This window comes from Coptis chinensis, chromosome 6 (assembly GCF_015680905.1).
Source record: "Coptis chinensis isolate HL-2020 chromosome 6, ASM1568090v1, whole genome shotgun sequence".
NCBI lineage: Eukaryota > Viridiplantae > Streptophyta > Magnoliopsida > Ranunculales > Ranunculaceae > Coptis > Coptis chinensis.
The window spans coordinates 53,631,832-53,639,216 of NC_141461.1; the positions used below are offsets into that span (position 1 = coordinate 53,631,832).

Here is a 7,385-nt window from a genome sequence, read left to right on the forward strand (position 1 = left end):
ACCCAAACAAAAACATGTGCTGGAAGAATGTAAGAAACTTGCTAATCAAAACAGAATCAAAAGCCTTAAGTTTGAATGTAAGAAACTTGCTAATCAAAACAAAATAAAAAACATGTGCTAGAAGAATGTTTGAAGTTTGTACACTAACCAAAACAAAATCATAAGCCTTAAGTTCTATTTGTGCTCCCTCTCTGCGTCCTTGAACAACTGCATGCCTATCTTGGATTTCAAGAGCCATCTGTGTTATAATAGCTTGTAGCTTTGTTCCCACTCCTAAGATTGCTTGCAAGCAGTTCAGGGGTGAGATTGAACTTCAGCATTAGTTAGGAAAGCTACTACCATAATACATTAAATTGCTTACAAGTAGAGGAAACACGGCTATCCACAACAACGCCTGCCATCCTGGAAATAACAATATGATCTAATGAAAAGACTGCATCTTAAATTGAATTTGAATTGAGAATATAAATAACCAAAAAAATGTTTGATTAAAGACGTGAGCTCACCAGCAACACATTCAGAAGCAAAAATACTACAACCGAAGGCCATAGCAAAGGACTGTTGACATCATGGAGCAATTACGAAATTAAAATGCATAATTAGAAATCCATTATCAAAAACCAACACAACTAGAAAAGTTTCTAATAGAACCACAACCAGTAATGTCATACCTAATTCTAACAACTATCTTGAAATCGTCTTCTAATGACCTTTTGATATATTTTTGAAAGTTGAACTTACTTCCAGGGGATAAATGAACCTATAAGAATAAAAAGTTAGCACAATACAAAACAAAAATAAAGGAATCTGACGATCTGTTGTAGACAAAAACTCACAGTAATGAATCCATGACGCATAGCCAGGTAGTCGGACTTGCGTATAGATCTGAAAAACAAAAATGCTGAAAGAAGGCACCCTGGAAAAAGTCACAGGAAAAAGTCAGCCAATTTCATAGCTAAAACTAGTAGTAGTCTAAAACTTGGTCAAAACATAAGTTATGAGAATTAAACTAAGCATTTCTTTGAAGACACCAAAACAGTTCACTTGAGTTGATGCCAATTGCAAAACTCATCAAATCATGTAAAACCAAAGGATTCTAATACACGAAAAGTTCAATTGGTTCAGTTTCATGTTTTTAATTGACTAAAAGTCTACAAGAAATAAATGGCCAGTGGAAAGAAAAAAATAAAAATAAATAAATCGTCGTGTGAAAAAGAAAGCATGGAACTAAAAGGACGACAATGTGGCCATCGTTGTAAAATATAGGCAGTAAAGTTTACCGGTGGTATGCCAGCTTGAAGAGAAAGCTCACCACTAAAAGCTTTTGCCGTATGAAGTTCAGAGGGCTTGATAACTACTGTACAACCACAAGCTAGAGTAGGAGTGACCTGAAACAACATAAATAGAGAGCTTATGGTCTTCAAAAAGGCATAAAGGCATCAAGCAAAAACAAAAAAGGTATCCATATTCAAAATCTCAAACTATATGCAAAATGGGTTAAACTAGAGAGTATACCTTGCAAGTGAACATTGCTAAAGGGAAGTTCCATGGTGTAATCGCTCCAACGACACCAACAGGCTATAGAAGAAGAATGATGCAAGACCTTTAATAAAGTAATAATAGATCCATATAGATAAGCTTCGAATTCAGTTAGAAAGCTTAAAAAATCCAGTTTAAAGGATGCAGGTGTACTACATTCTTGCCTCCTTTTCTACAGAATTCAAAATATGAGTGAAAATTAAGATTGTCACCAACATTTTTTTGCATCTTCAGATCCTTGATTGAATGTCAAATAAGAGAATATCTAGTAAAAGGTATTTGAATGCTACTACCTTACTACTACTAGAGCCATATCAGAATACACAATCGAGGTTTATGCAACCAAGTTAGTCCTTTTGGTGGTACTTGATAAGCACCCAACGTGAAAAGATTAATTAGATATGTAAAATCAATCTTTGGGTAGCTAACAAAGTAACTAAGACCAAAAATACTACCAACCAAAAGTAGACCAAAACTAAGACCATCGTTCAAACCAGCTAAAGAATAATGAGTTATAGTCGTAGTCATTTGAAAGATAAAGCCAAGTTTACAAAATATTTAAAGCACTTTTGGAGCCATTGCGTGGGCTACATGGTTAGAAAATAAAAGGAAGCTTAACAACCATCAAAAAACTGATAACCAACATATAGTTGGATAGAAAATGAGCACAAAGCAGTTTTTCAAGTTATGATGAAGAAGCTAACGGCCACAAATCAGGATAGAGTTGTGCTACAAGGGCTGGGTCTGGAGGCATCACTCAGAGATCATGCCAGAAATTGTTTTTGTTTCTATGCACGTCAAGGTAGCAACAGAACAGTTCTATAGTTGGAGCTGCTGGAAACTCTGAAAGAGAATAAGATAGGAGTATACTTAGGCCATTTACACTTGTTAGTAGGAACATCCACCATTTAGTGGTAGTGCACGACATTTGGGAGTTGTGGAACCAACTAGAAGTAGCTGAGGTAAAAGAAAACACCCTACACATATCCTTTTTTTTTTTTTTTTTTTTTTTTTCTAGTACTTAATTAAATGAAAGTTCATAAATCTTCATCACTACTATAAGGCAAAAGAAAATGTATGCACAACACGGTTTTGTTAATTTGTGCTAAGCCAATTATGCGATATTACTTGGAATAATTCAACGTTGAATTATCCAAGCAAATATTAAAAAAGATCTAGTAATTATTAAAAAACATACCTCAAAAAATCCAGCACAGATCGCATAATGACGGTTTAGCGAACCAAAGATGGAGCCTAGAATAATTCAACGTTGTGCAACCCTAACACAAAAATCAATTTCTCAGCACTGCTCAACCATGTTTTTGAACTCTAACCCACAAACAAACAAAAAGAAAAAAAAATCAAATTAAATTAAATGCTATAAACTAGTACATAGAACGAACATCCATCCATATCCTATATTTAAATACAAGAACAAAATCAAGTTTTAATGCAAGAATGACTACCTTGGTCGAGGGCTATGAACATCTTACTATTTTTACTACCTTTGTCTCTAACTTAAAGGTAGACATACCGCTTACACAAATATTGAACCATTGTTATTGAATGTGATGCAAGTTATGGGTTGGCTACACCGAGACCATGCTTATAAATTAGATGAAATTAAATTAGCCAAGTCATATATCACAGTCCCGAGGGATAGACACCTAGGTCTCAAAATGCGTGAGCCAATGTCTCTATCTTTTGTGAATCAAATCTAGAAGTGAATCATTTTAAGCAAATATTTCTATCACTTTAAGTATTACTAGAATATCCTAATTTACAAATCCACTTCACTTTTAAAGTAGAGATCTGCTTTATATTTTTCTTAAGATTAGAAAACAAATAAAAGAATCTAGTAAAACATATGTAAAAACAAGGAAGAGGGACAGGTCTAAGCAAGCATGAAAAAAAAAATCAAGCAAGTGAAAAAGAAAGACAACAGACCTTAAGTCTTTGCTTGCTATCCTTATCCCAAAAATTGAAAGCACAATCAGATCCAGAGGTTGCAAAGGTATGGTGTACCTGAAATAAGGGATAAATACCAAAATAATTAGATAAGATATGATTACTAATGAACTTCAACCTACTCAGAGTTTATAATGGAAAGAAGTATTGTTACAAAACTAAGATGTGGAAAAAATGAATAGAAAACATGAATAGAAAACAGAGGATAACTAAGAGACAGAATATCAACAACCACCCCCAACAAGAGGGAAAAGAAGTCATGCTTAAGAGGGTCAAATTTACAGCTTTCAAGCTTTCAAGTCTGTGTCAATGGGTATGCAATATAAGGTCTGAGAGGGTGAGGTGATAAGTTTTTCCTCTAACAGTGTGGTGGTCTGGTATCTAGTGACATCCACAATGTGTTAGTTTACAAAGCAAGCTCAAAGATTTGAAATAAGGTGCTTTGTAATTAGGTAAACATGATTGGTTTCTGGACTTTGGTAGACACTAAGACTAGATGGGTTTTTCTTACTTTATTTTATAAGATCACTTAAGTAGATTAGTGGTGCATAGAAACATCAACCTCTCATTTAGCAATCCTAAATATTATCATTATGTTCTATAATACCCAAAACTCTAGACAATCTGACGTTTACAAGTCAAACTGAGATACGTTTTCTAAGTATAACCACAATGAAAAAAAAATGTCTTTTTTACCGTCATTGTGCTTACATGAGAAGGCCATCTCTTTACTAACATAATCTACTATATACTACAATAGAGACCACAACAGGCTGGTAGGATCACCTCTTAATCACTTGAGACTACCGGAAGAGACTCTCAGAAACAGTATTGTTGTTGTATCAATAGTCCTATGGACCGATAAATGATTAAGAAAATTGGCATAAACATACACAAAACCTCACACTAAACAAATGTAGTTTCAAACACTGCTTACTTAAGAGCTGATTCTTGACATTGCTCTGCAACATCATAAAAAATACAGATAGCAATCCTCCTTTCTTCAGTTGTTTTATCCTTTCCCTGTAAAATCAGATCCGTGAGATAGCATGTGAAAAATCTTATGGCTCTTGCAAACGTACTCCAATCATCTCGGATATTGAGATTTCTAGTCAGACAAAATACAAAGGAGACAAACACACACACACATTCCTGAGATTCCAAATTATAATAAACGATTAAAAAAAAAGTTAGTATTAACAAATCGATAACTTTACAATTAACAAAGAACTAAGAATGAACAAGACTGACCTGAGAGATTTGATGAGAGAACGACCAGATACAACAACAGTGAAAAGTACCCCTCTCTTTCACAAACTTTTACGAAAAATCAGCAATGTCTTTGGTTAGAGAAATCGAGAGAGCTCCATCATTATCAAAGATCTGGATATTTGGTTTCGCTATCTCAATAATAGATACAACAGCCATGATGGTTGAGGCTTTTGATTTCAAGTTGTTGGATTTGTTGGAGTTTTTGAGGGTTAGAGATAGTTGTGAGATGGATGAGGTTTTCACAGGAAAGTATTAGGGAATAGAGGAGAGAACTGATTGAGTGAGACTGTGTAAGAGTGAGGGATTTCAGATTTAAGATTTAAGAGAGGGAGTGAAGCGGGCAGCAAGTGGCTGAGACAGGACCAGTTAGCTTTAGGGTTTTTTTTTTTTTTTTCTGGTTATTTTCTTATTTTTCCAAAAAGAAATAGGTGGGAAGTGAAATTAGTTTGCTTCTTGTTATTTGGAAGAGATATGCCTACTGTTAACAACTCTCGTAGAACCGTCGGGTACCCATTGAGATTACCCGATAAATGGTCAAATTATACCCAACGGACATAATGTGTTAGGAACTTCCTATAGACAGAATCCGTCGGGTATTCTTTATGGCCTCTGTTGGGTAAACTCTTTTTTTTGGTAGTGTAAGATAATACGTACGCAATAGTTTTTACATCTTTTCATGAGTATTCATGCACTGAGTATCATCGATTATGCATAGCAGTAAGTTTCTGGAACCCACGGTTAGTACACTTAAATTATCAATCCTGTGAGAATCTAACAAAAAAGCCTCAATATGTGTGATATGTGAGTAATGACAGAGAGGAGTAGTTTTTCCAAATAGAGAAAATCATACGTCTACTTACTTGATTACCATCCAAACCCTAGGCGAGAATTTAGGATGTCTTTCGATTGAGATATTCAAAATTTCAAACCAGTTACAAATTTTACCGCTAGTCACTCTACTGAACCTTTCATCAAACCTTTCACTTTCACCAAAAATTCCTTACCCATCTACTAACCCCAGATAAAATAACCTACCTAAATGATGAGTATGAGAAATAGGATAAAATATAGAAAAATAAAGAGAAAGACTTATTCCAAATAAAAGTCAGTTACTTGCTTTAGGAAAGAAAAACAGAATTATGTTTCTTAAGCTTTTGAAAAAAAAAAAACATAAAAAAAGGAGTCCAAAGGCTTAAAAGCAAAGTAGGAAAACTCAGATAGAAGTAGGAAAAGAAAACAAGGATTTCTCTAGTGTAAATATCTTGAAAACCTTATTCTCTCATGCTTGTCATTTTTTATTTTCCATTCCCATTTCCTTCTACATCATCACCTAAGCCCCACAAGACTTAATAAAGACCTCTAGCTCAATTAGGAGTAGGATGGTGTGATAATAAGTAGTAAATGTGATTGATCAACCTCGGCTCCTCTGACTGTCATCGAGTATGTGAGAAAATGTGTGCCTACTGCACACTGGAGTTTGCAAAACCTAAGTGAAAAAATTATTAGTGAATTTATGTTTCGAAACATACTTGTGAGAACCTATTTAGGGACGCTCTCCAAAGGATCCAGAAACGGCCCTGCTTGTACATTTCAATGTAAGGTTCATTCTATGCATGTTCATATGTAGATGTTTAAATTATTGTATGCATATTAACTTGAGATTCAAAGGACTTAATCCTCGTTCCCAGCTAGGGAGATGTATAGATATCTGAGATTAATTTCGGGAACAAGCTTTGTTACTGAGTCGTTTTAGTATAGATGAAGTTTGTGAGTATCTTCTTTGGAGAACTCTCACAAGGCTATAATTCGTCCACTAGGGAATTCCTAGTGGTTTAAGGTCTTGTTGCATACGGTCAATGCAACCGCACTCTGCAAAACGAGAATTAGTTAGGATTACACATTTTTGCCACTTATCTATTTTAATGTCTCCTCTTTGCTTGAGGACAAGCAAAGTGCTGTTTGGGGGTGGTGTGATAAGCACCCAAAACTGTAATATTAAACCCCGTAGAGACATAATAATTTGGTTAATTATGTGTTTAATAAGCATGAAATAATTAGATTTTCGTACATTTGCAGGTTTTTGCAGTTAACGTGAAAATGATGATAAAACTTGTATAAAAGCACTGGAGTAGTGTATATATCTGAAGTCTTCCTACTCATCCACTGTGAAGCCCAACAAAGCCAGACTAAAGCTCGGAGACTCAAACAAGACATAATCAAGTCAGAACGGGATTACATGCACAAAAGCATCAAACTTCCGAAGCTCATATCTCTTGAACTAGGACTCCGATTTCGGCAAGTGAATTGCTCAGACGATCAGTGCGACAAACTCTACGCAAAGGCGGGAAGTTGTAAAAATGCTAAAATCCTGGCCAGCCACTAGACGCAGCACGTGGACCCATTCTGTAGGACCACAAGATTTGATAAGTCATCAATCCTAGAGCAAGTCAAGACAAAATGTGCAAATTATTGGTACAAATTGTCACCTTGCATGTATTAATTACCTTGACTAGAATTTTTGTGCCAAATAGTGTTTAATTTTGGCTTTGTATGATTTGGGGATAAGATGGAATTTAATGTGAGTAGTTGGGGGGAGGTGATTTCAC

General features: G+C 35.0%; 1 long non-coding RNA gene across 1 annotated transcript; it reads right to left on the reverse strand.

The window, feature by feature from the left end:
• Positions 1-354: 354 nt before the first annotated feature.
• On the reverse strand, positions 355-760 carry LOC147493612 (uncharacterized). The gene is made up of 3 exons (XR_015197934.1): positions 672-760; positions 507-558; positions 355-402 (listed from the first exon to the last, which is right to left on the reverse strand). It is a non-coding gene; the product is annotated as an uncharacterized LOC147493612 (long non-coding RNA).
• Between the last annotated feature and the right edge of the window lie 6,625 nt (positions 761-7,385).